The sequence below is a fragment of the Rattus norvegicus genome, chromosome 4, assembly GCF_021556685.1.
Source record: "Rattus norvegicus strain SHRSP/BbbUtx chromosome 4, alternate assembly SHRSP_T2T, whole genome shotgun sequence".
NCBI lineage: Eukaryota > Metazoa > Chordata > Mammalia > Rodentia > Muridae > Rattus > Rattus norvegicus.
Window position 1 is genome coordinate 127431579 of NC_141537.1, and position 15356 is coordinate 127446934.

At 43.7% G+C, this 15356-nt stretch overlaps 1 long non-coding RNA gene across 1 annotated transcript; it reads left to right on the forward strand.

The window, feature by feature from the left end:
- LOC147994980 (uncharacterized) lies at positions 1-2176 on the forward strand. The gene is made up of 3 exons (XR_015686071.1): positions 1-130; positions 728-1036; positions 2031-2176. It is a non-coding gene; the product is annotated as an uncharacterized LOC147994980 (long non-coding RNA).
- The last annotated feature ends 13180 nt before the right edge of the window (positions 2177-15356 follow it).

Genomic DNA, 15356 nt, shown 5'->3' on the forward strand with positions numbered 1-15356 from the left:
GCTCTCACTGTCAGGCTGAAGTTCAAGTATGAGCAAGAGTAAGCCTTTGGAGAGTGACTGGCTTGCTCAGGCTCTAGAATCAGAAGCATGGAGCTGTCAGTCTGTCATTTCTTGCATCACCTTCGCTACAGTAAGTTGTAGACTAGGCCAGGGTCATACTAAAGCAAGACTCTAATCAGCAAAATACTGAGTATAGAGAAGTCTTTAACTGGCTGGGATCCTCGGTGAGTCAGGTTGTTACCAGACCACTTTAGTGCCAGCTCATTACGGGCACACTTTCTCAGTGCTAGAATGTCACTTAGGAGGAAGAGCGGGGGTGGGGGGGTCAATTTATTGTCTGATTCTTCGAAGATTTATGCTCTAAATGTATCACATTTTTTAATAGCTTGTTAAGTAGAAAAGTTGTTTTTTGTGTCCTTCTATTTGACCATGTCACAAAGAAGTGTCGGTCATTCCCAAGGTTAGAGAACTCATGAATGCTGCAGAGGTCAGAGATAAAGCACTATAAGAAGTGAAGGAGCACCGAATGTGTCCAGTTGTCTGGTTACAGAAAGAAAACCAATGAAAGAAAGTCCCTTAGAAAACAAAAAACAGTCTTGAACCTCTGTACACAGCCTTACCCAGCGGCCCAAGCTAGTCTCCAAGTTCTTACTGTTGGCCATCTGAATGGTCTAGACAAAATATTCCATCAGGAAAGTATAGTAAAAGGTATTTCTTTCCTTTGTAGCAAGCTCCATGGGAATTGTGTTCATTAGGACCCTTTGGTTCTAAGGACCAGAAGCCATCTTGAGCAAGCTACAACTCGGGAATGGCATTGCAGCATTGGGGCACAGTGACTGCCTCTCAGAAGTGGCGGGGAATGGGAGCTTCAAGGAGGAGTTGAAAAACAGTCAGAATCATGAACTTCTTCATTCCATTCATTCTTTCAAGCTTGATCTTTCCCCATCACTGGGTAAATTTATGTTAATGAACTAACATGCCAAAAATATGAATGAGAGCTTCCTCCACAAACAGCCTTTGAATTAAGGCTCCACAGGTGAGTAGTTGACTTGGGTAGTTATTATCTTGACTTGGGTAGTCATTGTCTTACTAATAGAAAGGACAACAAAGCTAGCCAGGAAAGATCTATGAAAAGTCAATGCATGGAAAACTAACAAGCAAACGGCCTCCTCCTGCAATTGCATCTAAGTGGGGAACTTGGAGAAACAGCGGGGCTCTGCACCCAGGACTTGCCACATTAGTTAAGGCTGTTGACTTAGTGTTTAGTTCCCCAGCTGTGCCAACTTGCTACTTACATGGAAAGAGGTGGCTTCGTTGTCCATTGAAAGCCCATGGGCACAAAAATTCAACTTCTAGCTCAATCAATCTGCTATGAAGCAGTATGTGCTGGGGACAGCTAGCGACTATGAGGAGGGAACCACACAGCCACACTGATAACAAGAGCCAGCCTACTTTATGGTCATATAGGGCTCGGGAGATGGTTTGGCCTGTAAAGTGCCTGCTGCAGAAGGATTTGGGTCTGAGCTTTGGTCACCAGCACCCATGTAAAAAGTACAGCAGAGTACACAGCTGTAATCCCAGTGCTAGGGAAGTGGACCCTTGCAGCCATGGCAACCTCCAGGTTCAGAAAGGGACCCTGTCACAAAAATTAAGGTGAAGAAAAATTGAGGAAGCACCTGTGTGTTCACACACACACACACACACACACACACACACACACACACAGAGAGAGAGAGAGAGAGAGAGAGAGAGAGAGAGAGAGAGAGAGAGAGAGACATACACACACAAACACACAACTATAAACCTATACAACACACACAATCACATCGGGAGGGTACAAGTTAGAAGCAGTAATACCAATTAGAAACCTATTACACTAATCCCAGGTATGACATCATGCTGGGGAAGATGGGGAGGATGGGTTTAAGCAAGCCAGAACTGTCAGAAAGGTCTTCAGGAAATGCCAATAGAAATCAGCAAGAGGGCTGGAGAGATGGCTCAGCGGCTAAGAGCACTGATTGCTCTTCCAGAGGTCCTGAGTTCAATTCCCAGCAACCACATGGTGGCTCACAACCATCTGTAATGGGATCTGATGTCCTCTTCTGATGTGTCTGAAGACAGCAACAGTGTATGGATATGCATACAATAAATAAATTTAAAAAAAAGAAATCAGCAAGAATGACTCTGGGAAACCATGTTTTCTGCTTTCTTTGAATGGATAGAAGTTTGTTAAGATCAGGCATCCCAATCTAAGTAGAAGACAAGTGTTAGTACATGTCAGGATACACAGTTTTCTTAGACTGCCCCCCAGTACTTGGGCTCTGCCAGGGAGCCCTGCTGAAATGTCCTTAAGGGCTGTCCATTCTAGAGGAGTACATTTTACATTTTCCCTCCTGGGTGAGTGGTCCTTACAGGTCCAAATGCAGAATCAGTTCAGTGTTTCAGGAGGATATTTTGGGAAATAACAGAACCTGGATCATAAGAGGAAAGAGTGTAGAATGCAGACACAAAAAGGTTCAGTTAGTTCCATCGCTGTAAAATCCTCAAAGACCCAGGTGATGAGAATAGACCAAGGAATCATGAGCAGAGGAAAGATGTGTGAAGTGGTCCTGTCTCCCAGGGCAGGAATCAAAGGGGCAGAGGGGGATGTGTCAGAGAAAGCTAAGGTTTGCCCCTAGGTTCACAGGAAAGCCTTTCTGACTAAGGGGAAACTCAGAGAGGTCATGTTCTCCTTAGCAGGGTTGCCAGATGTGACAGCAGCAGGCAGTTAGGGTAAACAGCCAATATTTTTTTTTCAGTACATGTCCTGTAAGAAACATGAGTGTGACTGGACCCTCTGCATTTTCACGTGCTAAATTTGGACATTCAGGGTCTGGGGGAAATTAGAAACAGGTAGAGATTATAGGCCTCATGTGGAAGGAAGAGTTTATAAGTTGTCACCCAAGAACTCACAGGACATGACTCATGTGTCTGGGTCTCACGTCTGACTGCACTTTAGAATCGCCCAGAGAGCTTTGAAAAAAAATAAAGTGAAAAACGTCCTGATTATCAGTGCTGCTAGGCTAATTTATCTATGAGCAGTCTAGGAAGTTTAAAGGCTCCCCTGGTGATTCTAATCCCCAACAAAGTTTAGGAACCACTGATCTAAGCTGGAGAAAGAGATAGAGTCACTGATGGGGGTTGAAAAGAATGCCCACGTTGATTCCCTGCAGGGCAACTAGTGCTTACAAGGTATACAGGGACAAGGAGACAGCAAGGGGAACAGAGAGTTCTGGTTTGGGGTTGATGAATGATCCACACAAACCAAAGGGAGCCAGGGAAGGACTCATCCAGGGCAGCCTCAAGAGAAAGAAGGATGCAGTACTAAGTAGCTGCTAGTAGGTGGTGCTGGTGGGTCTGTGGTCAAGAAGTCTGCAAGGAAACCAGTTCTCTGGTGCTGTGAGACATGAGCAAGGCACCAATCCTCTCATCCCTGCCTTTATCTGAAAACAGACAAGTGTGCTACCTTCCCTATTCTACTCCTATGGGGATGAAAACCAAGTGGGAAAGGGGGACGCACAGGTTTGTCTTAGCTTGAGATGATGAAATAATACAGCATTAACTTTGAAACAGCTAGGGCATGGTTCTCATTTCCCAGCTTGGTGACCATAACCAAGAGAGCAACCTCAGGGACATGTCCATGCTGGCATATGTCACCTGGACCAAACCACACCTATCTTAACAGGTGTTGGAGGATGAAGTAGGTTCTAAGCACAGTACCTGATCCACAGTAGGTGCTTTTCAGTTTGCTTTTGTGTAAGTCAAAAGGATTTTGCAAATGCAGCAGACAATGGCTATAAAAATTATGACTATAGGGAGAGGGACTTTTAGATACCAACACTTTCATGGCAGCCACAGCCACCCATAACTCTAGTTCTAGGGCATCTGATGTCTTCTTTTGGCCTCTGTGGTCACCAGGCATGTACATGGTACAGTTGCATACAGTTTTCTTTAAAGGGATGGTCACTGGGAGTTGACCATGGTCAACACAATTTTGACTTTTGACTTGTTGTCTTCCTCTTCCTCCTCCTCTTCCTCTTCTTCCTCTTCTTCCTCTTCCTCCTCCTCCCCCTCCTCCCCCTCCTCCTCCTCCTCCTCCTCCTCCTCCTCCTCTTCTTCTTCTTCTTCTTCTTCTTCTTCTTCTTCTTCTTCTTCTTCTTCTTCTTCTTCTTCTTCTTCTTCTTCTCTTTCTCCTCCTCCTACTCCTTGTCTTCTTCTTCCTCCTCCTCCTCCCTTTTTCCTTCCTTCCTCCTCTTCCTTCCTTTTTCTTTCCTTCCTCCTTCTCCTTCTACTTCTTCAGGAATGAGGTCACAAGGGAAGGCTGGAAAGACTGGGAAGTAAGTGTGATCTGGGTTCATGATATGAATTCCCAAATAATAAAAATATTGTGTAAAAATTAAAAACTACAAGTAAGAATAAATGCAATGCAAATGATAAGAAAAAGAAGAGAAAAGGAAAGAAAAGAAAAAGAAAATTTACCTGAGCTCAAAATGACTTGAATGCCTCTGACTAGCTTTTACGGTACTGGTAGGCAGGCACCATGCCAGCTTTCAAAGGAGGGAGGCAACCAGTAGTCCTACCCACCTATGACACCTGTAGACCTCAACCACATAGACATACACATAAAATAGAAATAAATCAGTTGCTGTTGTTTTCAAAAATTAAATATTTTCTAAAGGTCAAATCTGCACAGGGGCTGGAGAGATGGCCCTATGGTTATAAGCATGCAGTGCTCTCGCAGAGAACCAGAGTTCGATTCTCAGCACATTGAAGAGCTCACAACTACCTGTAACTCCAGCTGTAGGGGAATCCCTAAGGCCTCTGAGGACACCTGCGTTCATGCGTGTCCTCCCTGGGTATAGAATGACAAATGTCAGCACGGAAGCTAAGACATTGTGAATGTAAGTTACAGGTTTTTTCATGGGAGGGTTTTGAGCGGTCCCTGACGAGGCTCCGCTCTTTGTAAGGGAGAAAAGGGAAGAGTCAAGGCTGATCAATGATTACAAATGAGAGAATGGGGGTTGTTTCTGGTTCCCTTACTGCATTTCAGAAGTCTTCCATCACTACGAAGGGCTTTTAACGTCCCTTGGAGTGTTTCTCTCATCATACAAGGAGACTCTTCAACTAGAAGTCTTCAATAACGATCCTGATTTTAGGCTGTTGGCCACTGCCCAGTCTAATACCCTTCCTCCCAGGAAACTGCTCAAGCAAGCGAGGGGATGGGCAGGACCAAAGCCACGAGGTGATAATGTCTAAGGGTGCCTATTCACCCGATGGTGGTAGTTAGAATGCAGAATGTACTGTTATCTTCAAAGCGCCTTACCAAAGTTAACTAATTAATCCTCCAAACACCCTCTGAAGAGTGCCTTCTGAGTCAAGGGATAGACAGAATGGATCTTCAGCTGAGGCTAAAATTTTAATGAGGCCGCGTGACAGTGCGAATGTATAACCAAACCAGCACTGCTGTGGATATCACATGTTCTCCTCAGCGAACCCTGGTGCTCTGACAAAGGAGTTTAGCAGACTGTTTTGGGAGCTGTCTGATAAAACAAATAAACAAACATAAAGGGAAACTGATACACCAAGCATGTCAAAGAAAGCAGCAAGTTGGGAGTTAGAGGATGAGTGCACGCTTGAGAAAGGATGTTCCCTTTCTCAACCTCACCACTGCTGGCAATATGGCTGGCTGATTGCCCACTGAGGAGGAGGACTTGTGTGCGCCTTCTGGGAGGATGCTGGGGAGTGCTGGGGAGTGCTAACAGCACAAACCCCTCTCCCAGTATGATGACAAAATATCTCCAGTTATTTTTAATTGTCCCCTGGCCATCCAAATTGTGCACGTGTCCAAACTACATACTTCGACTAGATGTCAAAGTAATTCTTCCCAGCTCTCTACAGAGAGCCCTTGTGGATGTGTAACCACGCTGACAAGCACAAAGGGATTCTAAAGAGACACTGCTCTTTGGCAGTCAGACTCTTGAGACAATAAACCCCTCCCCCAAATTGGAACTCCCAGGAATCTGATGCTGAGAGAAAGGGAAGGCTGAGCCAGCCATAGCAGGAAATTGTCTTTTGAAAACAGATTTCACGGGGTTCCAGCAGCTGGGCAGGTCACCTTGAAGGAGACGGAAACGGAGCAGACAGGATGGGTCAATGACTGGAGGCTCATACCATGGCAGGATGGCTAAACTGCCTGTTTCTTGCTCTCTGCCGAAACCTAACCTCATGTCAGAGCCTAGGAGGTTGTCTCTGAGGTCATTGGGCTTCTTTAACTGGTCCTCTTCTCAGCACGGCCACATTGAGTAAACCCTCATTCTCTGCTTTTTACTGACTCTTGCTTAATTGGTGTATTGAGGACAGGTGACTGTTAGATTTACCAAGGGGAGAAATCTTTCATCTTCCGGGATTGGTATTCTTTGAGTCACGAAAACAGTAATTTCCAGAAATTCTCCTGGAAAGGGGATGGGTGGGGGCTTGGATGACACAAAGTGTCTTGGAAGATCCTCCACACATCCGTGCACTCTAGTATGAGGAAATGTCTTCCCTGGACAACGCAGGGGTCGGGGGAGGGGTGCTGGGAATGGAGCTGGGGAGCCTTTTTGGGGCCCACAGCTTTCTCCTTCTTCCCAGGTTGCCTGCTGGGTATTATAACGCTCAGGGAAGCCCACACAGAACATTTCTGGCTTTGCAGGCCTCCTCCATCTCTGCAAACTCAAATGCCAAATTCTCCTACACTCGGAGCTGAGAAGTGTGTGGGCTGTTGAGAATGAGCAACAGGAGATGAGCCTTTATGCCGCCACTCCTCCATGCCTCTGCCCCTCTGGTGCTCTTTCTTACCATGCTCTGCCTCTGGATATAGAAGCCCTAGTTGCTAACGTTCAAGGGGGAAACAAGCGTGCTCTATCACAGCTTTAAAAAGATTAAGGAATTTATCTCATGATGAACATAAGATTAATTATAGATTAGCCATGCTATGTGTTATGAAAACAAATTAGCATCTGCATGTTCAAATATGTAACCTCTTTACACACAGTGTGTCTGCATTGCAGCAGAGGGTCCTGTAAGGTTAAGTGACATTATACGGACAGAGCTGTTGTCCTTTCCAGGAAGTGACACCAGGAGAAAAGCAGTGGAAGACAGCAGAGAAGCCACTTGTGAGTGAAGCCGAGAGCCCTCACCAGAAATGACACCTCAATCTTGGACTTCTGGTCTCCAGAAGTGTTGGAAAATAAGTCTGTTCCATCACTAACTCCTTGGTAGTCTGTAAGAGCAACCTGAGAGAACACTAATGCACTACAGACTTCAACACTTAACTAAATGGAACAAAACCAAACAGAAAGCAAGTACAAGATCCTTGCCGAGCTGGGCAGGAAACAGCATGAAGTACTGAGCAGGAAAAACACAGAACCGCCTTCGAGCAAGAGATGCAGCACCGTGCGGTGTCTGAAAACTCCATAGACAAAACTGTGAGCATGGTCGAAGGCAAACGCTTTGAGACATTGGTGTAGAAACAGGGGTGTCTGGAAGAATCATCCCAATGTGATAATCCCAGTTAGCTCTAGGAGAAGACTGGAACTGGGGGAGAAAATGGTCAAGGGGATGTTTTATCTTATGCTATGTGGAAGGGTTCTAAATATACTATTTTATTATATTAATTTATTTAGTTTATATTAATACACATTTGCATATATTTTATTATGTTTTAATATATTTTATTAATTCTTTGAGAATTTCACACATGTATCTTGACCACATTCACCTCTATTCCTCCCCTTAACTTCCCCCAGACCTACCCCTACCTCTACCTTTTCCCAGCTTCCTGTCTCCCCTTTCTCTTCCCTTTCCTCTTCCTCCTCCTCCTTTATTTTTGTTTTTGGAGACAAGGTTTCTCTGTTTATCCCTAGCTGTCTAGGAACTCCGTTTGTAGATCTGACTAGCCTCAAACTCAGAGCTCCATTGTTTCTGTTACCAGAGTGCTGTAATTAAAGTCATACACTACCACAGCCTAACATACATTTATTTATTTATTTATTTATTTATTTATTTATTTATTTACTTATTTATTTGCTTATTTATTTTATTTACTTATTTACTTATTTACTTTTGTGCTTCCCATATTCTCTGTCATTTTGTTTTGAAAAACTCAGCTGATGTGGAGAGATGGCTCAACCAGTAAAGTACTTGCTAGGAAAGCACAAGAACTGGGTGTCCAACACACACACACACACACACACACACACATCCAGTGCTGGGGAGTTGGAAATAGAAAGCTGCCTAGGACTAGTGGTCAGCTAGCACGCCTACTTGGCAAGTTCAGGCCAGTAAGAGACCATTCTCTAGAAAAAAGTGGCTCGCTTCTGAGGAGTGTTATTGACCTCTGGCTTGTGCACCTGCACATGCATACACACACACACACACACACACACACACACACACACACACACGATACAACTAATGTACCATGTAGTGCTGCTTGTTTCATAAACAGTAATTAAGTCCTTTATTGCCTAATTGTCCTGCTTTCTCAGAGTTTGAATTGTGTTCCCAGTGATGCCTATGTCTGGCCTCTTCCACAGGCAGTATGGAGTCACAGGAATATACTGCTTTTCCTGCTCTAAGCTCTACAGTGTTCTCTGTATTTGAACCTAGTTGCTGATGCAGTAGTAGAACACACAGAATACTTACCTCGAAATCTCAACTAAGTCCCATTAGTGGGAAGGTAGACCCTTCCATTCATCTCAATGGAAGCCAGGAGGAGAGACAATAAGTTCAGGGTGAAAACGAAGAGTAATCCGCACACTGTTAGAGTTGCTATCCTGGTGTTTCGTACTTGTCCTAACAGTGGGAGGCAGTGTTTCTGAGTCTGTTGGTTACTCTTGGGACCCTTTTCCTCCTACTGGGTTGCTTCACCCAGCCTTAATTTGAGGGATTGTGCCCAGTCTAATTGTATCTTCTTATATAATGCTTGGTTACTATCCCTAGAAGGCTGCTATCTTCTGAGGGGAAATGGAGGAAGAGTAGATCTGGAGGAGAAAGGAAGTGGAGGAGAAAGGAAGTGGAGGGAGGGAAAAACTGTGGTCAGGATGATGTACATGAGAGAATAAAGAATAATACAAAGAAACCGGACAAAATATACCAAATTAATGATGATAATGAGGATAATAATAATAACTTGTGAAAAAGATTGAAATAAAACTCAAAGAGGTTGGAAGTAAAAAATAAAATCACAAGCCAGCCTAGTGACTTCATGGAGCTGATAACAGGGTGTATTTCCTGTGTCTATCTTCCTTCAGGAATGTTCACCTGTGTTGAGATTCCACATAGACCAGCCTGTGGCAGTGAAGGCACACCCAGCCTGAGCATGCTCTCTAGATCCCAAATGTTGGCTCTTGGAGAGGAATGAAGAAAATACTTCTTCTGCAGGAAGGATGCCAACACATGATGGCCCCTATCAGTTCTTCTAATAGATTTTGGGATTCTCTGGATGATGGATGTGGACTGTACTCACTGTCTTTTGCTATAGGAGTTATTTTAGCAATCAGTGAGAGGCTTGGTTCTCTGGAAACTTTGCTGCACACACACACACACACACACACACACACACACACACACACACACACATACACACGAGTCTTTTTCCCTAAGCCTTCCAGATAGAGCCATTCTGAGCCTTCTGCCTGTATTTTCCCATCACTGACCTTCAGGCCTGCCCTCCGTTCTGTGAAAAAACACCTTAGCTTCTCACTGAAGTCTTTGCCCACTCCCTGGTTCCCTGTGGAGAGCTCATGTTTCTTTCTTTCCCTTCTTGGCACTGCAGAGATGAAGTTTCTTTAGTATAGACATTCAAGGACACCACATACACCTCCAGAGCTCTTACCACAAGGAAACTCAATTAGCCAGTGTCTGGCTTTCCTGCCAGACTCTAAACTTCAGGACTGTAGAAATTTTATTGCTCCTACCCCTACCTCTTGACACAAACACAGAATGCCATGCTTCAAAATGGGAGCCACTCAATATCCGTGTAAACAAACTGTTCTGGATGGAGCTAAAGGAAACAGTTTAAACAGTCACATGTCAGTTTGCAAGAGGATAATCTGTTCCATAAACAAACATCCTACCCCCACTTTGTGTGTGTGTGTGTGTGTGTGTGTGTGTGTGTGTGTGTGTACTAGAGGTCCAACACTGAATATCTTCCTCTTTCCACCTTAATTTTTAAGACAGAGCCTCTCACTGCACTTGGAACTCACTGCTTGGCTACACTGCCTGGCCAGAGAGCTCCAGGACTCTTCCTGTCTCCACCTCCAAGCACTGGGCTCATAGTCACTTTATGATACATCCAGCTTTGTATGTGGTTCTGATCCCGACTCAGGTCTCCATGCTTGAGTGGTAAGTACTGTCTTTACCCACTGACCCATCTTCCCAGCACAGCCATGGAACTATGAGTTCTAATCCACTCACTAGTTAGAGCAACTAATATCAATGGTGAATTGTGGTCTAGGGCACTAGTCTGGTGTAAGTCACGTGAGTTAGTGTTTGCTAATGTGAAGAATGAGATGCTCTCAAGATTGTTCTAGTATTTTAAAACTTGCCTGTTGCCTTGGTTAGAGGAATACCATGCTCTGCTCACTCAGTCACTCACAGTTTTTAAACTTTAAGATGCTTAGTTTAGGAGCTGGAGAAAGAGCTCATTTTCTAGAGATGGTCTCCTTCAGAGGACCGGAGTTCAGTTGCTAGAACCCACATCAGACGGCACACAACTGCCTTCAACTCCAGTTCCAGGGGGTGCAACCTCCCCTCCTGGCCTCCACTGCACATACACATGCTCAGGCTCATACATGCACATGTGAAATTAAAAAAAAAACTTTAAAAAATGCTCAGTTTAACCAATATTTTTACTAATTAAATTTATTTTAAAACAATTTTACCGGAGGCACAGACCACTCTATGTCCCACAAAGTCTTGTGCTCAAGGTAGTCACAAACAGAGTCTGGAGAGAGTGGGAGGTCCAGAAATACTTTGGAAAGAAAGAATGTGCTAGAAAAATATTCTACTCTTCTCATCACATCAAACTGCTCATTATTTAATATTCTCTTTCTTGTTCTGTTTTAACATGCCACATGTTCCATTTAAATAAGAGCATTAAAGTATTCCTCTAGGCTTTTAAGAAAAAGAAGTTGCCATTGCCAAACCTTGGTGCACCACTGCTGCATCCAAGGACGCCGGCACCTCTTTGCTGTCCTTACCATAAATTCAGCCACCACGGGGATATTGAACAATTCACAATTGATAAGCCAGCTGTCTATTCGGTTTATATCTGGGTAATAGCCTCATAGGAAGGTCTGCAAAGATCATCTTACCTATTTCTCTTGTGTGCAACTGAGGCAAGAGCAGACCCCCGACGGCCAAAGCAAAACCTCTCTGTAAGGTTAAAGAGAAAGTCACCACTGCCAACTGAAATCACCGGGGACCTTTCATAAACCCAGGCTGAAGGCGGGTCAATTACATCACAGTCCCTGGGAGGGACCCCGGCATCACAGTTTCTGAAGCTTCCCAGGTGGCTGCTGTGTGCACCTGAGGCTGTGAGCTATCCCAGGCAGCCATTAGGTTGTGCTTGGAAAAGCAACATCAATGGGACACCATCCCAAGGCCTGCAAACACTTACTGAGAGCAGCTGTTCTCAATGACAGTGTACATATTCTCAGTATTAGTGTCACCAGAAATAGAAAAGGACTAGGAGCCATGATTTATTCCTTCAAAGGTATTTAAACCGAACCACTGAAGGGTACCAGGTTTTAATTAAAAGCAGGGCTATCCAGTGCAGCAGATTTTTATAATAGAAACTGTGTATCCATAGGGAACTAGCTAAATAAATTGTGGTCAACAACAGAATAGGTAGTTATTAAGAAAGCAAACTACTTAAATTACAGAACAATGACTATAAGCAGGTTTGTCCCAGTGTAAAAGACAAAGGATCCTTGACTTTCCCAAGCTTACATTAGGGCTCTCGCATGGGCTTAGCTCTACATAAGGATGAACCATGCAAATCCAAAGTTGAAGGGCTCCTTATTCAAAGACTTAATAAAAATGAAAGACCATGACAGTCACATATTAAAACAGGCCACGGGTCCTTCCTCATGCATGGCTGTGTGTGCGGCTGCACAGGCTGCAAGTTTGAGGTATTCAAGAGGGAACAGGTGGTCCACGGGGGAGAGAGGGGGAAGCAGGCTCAGCAGTTAGAAGATGGCCAGTGCTATGGGAGAGGAAGAACGGGATGTGGGTTGAAGTCTTAAAGTAGGGTGTAAAAGTAACTTATTCACTAGATGCAACTGTCATCTCAGAGGTATTCTGCTGAGTAAGCTCACCCTTTCTACTTCCTTTTGACTCTTGCTAGCTGCTTCAACTCAGCTCTTCTGGCTCTTTTTTTTTTTTTTTTCTTTTTTTCGGAGCTGGGGACCGAACCCAGGGCCTTGCGCTTGCTAGGCAAGCGCTCTACCACTGAGCTAAATCCCCAACCCCAGCTAAATCCCCAACCCCTCTTCTGGCTCTTAATCCCTGGGTCCTTCTCGTTATTTGGCTTGTTCTGTCTTCACCTTCAACCTGCAAAACTGTTCTGGTAAAACTGCCTCCTATCTCTCTCTCTCTCTCTCTCTCTCTCTCTCTCTCTCTCTCTCTCTCTCCCTGTCTCTGTCTCTGTCTCTCTCTGTGTGTGTCTCTCTCTGTGTGTCTGTCTGTCTCTCTCATCCCAGCCTCTTAAATCCTCTCTTTCCTGTGCTGTTCTTGTGATAGTTGAGGGTATCCTATCTCTGACTCATTCCATCAGATCTTTTTCTGATTCATTACTTTGTCTGCCCCTCAATTAGATATCACTTTCAAACATGGCTGCTTCTTCCTAAAAGACAACCTTTTTTCCCCCATTGTTTGTGATTACAGATGTGTACTAAGGATGTGTCTGTATTCCAGCCAGATCGTACCCATAATCAGAATGTGTCTGCATTCCAGCCAGATCGAAAAGGCTGTGATCCCTTGACAGAGCAGCCATGTTGCTGGATTAGAATTCCTCTTCAGTAGGGTAGTCAGGAAAGGGTGCAAGAAACAGTGAGGAGGTAAAAAGCAAGTGTGGCTATCTAGCCTGACCCCCCAGGGAGAAAATATGTACGTGGGCAAGTGGAAAGGTCTCCAGAAAAGTGAGAAAGCTACCGCAGGAATCCAGAGAAGGGAGAGCATGAAGATCTGCACTTAGTATGTAGCTTTTATTTTAAGTGACTGCATACACCTACCTTGTGCTCTAATAATTTTAGAGTTGCTATACAAACCCTTGTCAATTAGTTCTTTTAAGTACTCACTGGTCCATTCTAACTGTTGTGCACAACAATGGACTTAATCATGATATCTTCATACATTTACATAGTCATCTCCATTGCTCTCTTCCCCATTCTGGTACTCCTCCTCTTCCTAAATATTTTCCCTTCTAATTTCATGTACTTGAAAAATAATGTAATACTTCTCTTTCTGAGTTCGGCTTAGTTTGCTTAACACTGTGTCTCAGTTTCACACAGTTGTCCTGAAAACTGTAGAACTTTCATTTTTTTTTAATGGCTCAATAACACATACATACATAATACATACACATGTATATACATACATGTGTGTGTGTGAGTGTGTGTGTGTGTGTGTGTGCGTGCTGGCTTTGGCTCTTGGACACATGTATATCCAGGAGAGAGAGATAGTTGGATAGTATCCCTCTACATTTTTGAGGGACTCCTATGCTGGTTTTCAGAGTGGCTGGACTAACATTACCCAACAGTGTGTGAGGGTTTCTCTCCTGTGTCCCTGTACCCCTGCTAGTACTTGCTGTGTTTGGTTTTCATGATGACAGTCATACTGACTGGAGCAAGATGCAATCCAAATGTAGTTTCCATCTGTGAAGATGTTAACATTTTTTCATGTTATTTATAGGTCATCTGTGTTTTTTCATTCTGAGACTTGACCCTTCAGTTTATTTGCCCACTTTCTGATTGCTCTCTGATTGTTTGGTGGTTAACTTTCCCAGTTCTTTATATTTAGGGAATCAATTCCTGTTGCATGAAGAGTCGACAAACAGTTAGAGTGGTATCGAATTTGATCCACATTGGGTTGGCTTTTGGAGAGGATAGAGGTGGGGATATAGGTCCAGGTTTCTACATGTGGCTATTATGTTTGCTACCACTGCTTTGAGTCTTTTTTCTAACATGTTTTTGGCATCTTGTCAAGAACAGGCTGGAGCCGTACGAGTTAACTTTGTGCTACTCTACTGGGTTCCACTGTTCCCCCATCTGATTCTGTGTCTGCAGCACAATGGTGTTTTTCTGTGCTACAGTTTGAAATCAGGAATTGGGATGCCTTCAGCATTACCCTTTTTGCCTAGGATTTCTTTGACTATTCAGGTCCTTAATTTATTATTTTATTTAGTTCACTCTATGTGTACGAGTGGGCTTCCCTGGATGTATGTAAGTGTACCACATGCATACCTGTTGCCTGCAAAAGTAAGGAGAGGACATTGGATGACCCAGAACTGGAATTATGGATGGTTATCAGCCATTATGTGGGTGCTGAGAACTGGGTCCTGGGCCTCTGCAAAACCAACAAATCTTTTAACTGAGTGAGCCATCTCTCTAGCCCTCTATTTTTTTTTTTCAACCTTATAGGGTAGCTAAATACTTAACTACAGAATACCCCTACGACTGTAATGACAGCTGCACTGAATCTATAAGTTACTTTTGGTAATGACTTTCAGAATATAAATTTGCCAATTCGTGAGTTTCATTTTTCTCTTTTTCCTTCCTTCCATCCTTCCATCCTTCCTTCCCCTCTCTCTCTCTCTCTCTCTCTCTCTCTCTCTCTCTCTCTCTCTCTCTCTCACACACACACACACACAGACACACACACAAAATTTTCTTTCTTTTTTTCCTTCAATTTCTCATCTTTGTAGAAGTCTTGTATCTTGTACTTCCTTGGTTAGAGTTCTTCTAGGTATTTTATTTTTTATTTTGGAGCCTTGTGAACAGGTTTGTGATTTCTTTTTCAGAATGTTTATTATCAAAATTGACATAGCAAAAACCTACTGGCTTTGTATACTGATATTGGCCGAACTTGTTTAAGAGTTTTCTGGTGTTATCTTTAGCGTCTTATTAGGATAGGTTTTGCATTGTCTGCAAACATTTTCCTTTCCTATTTATATCCCCTTTCTTTTTCTTTACTTCTTTCTCTGGTTGAGAACTCAAGCACTTCATTAAATAAGAGTGGAGAGAACAGATTCCTTGTCTTCTTCCCTATTCCCA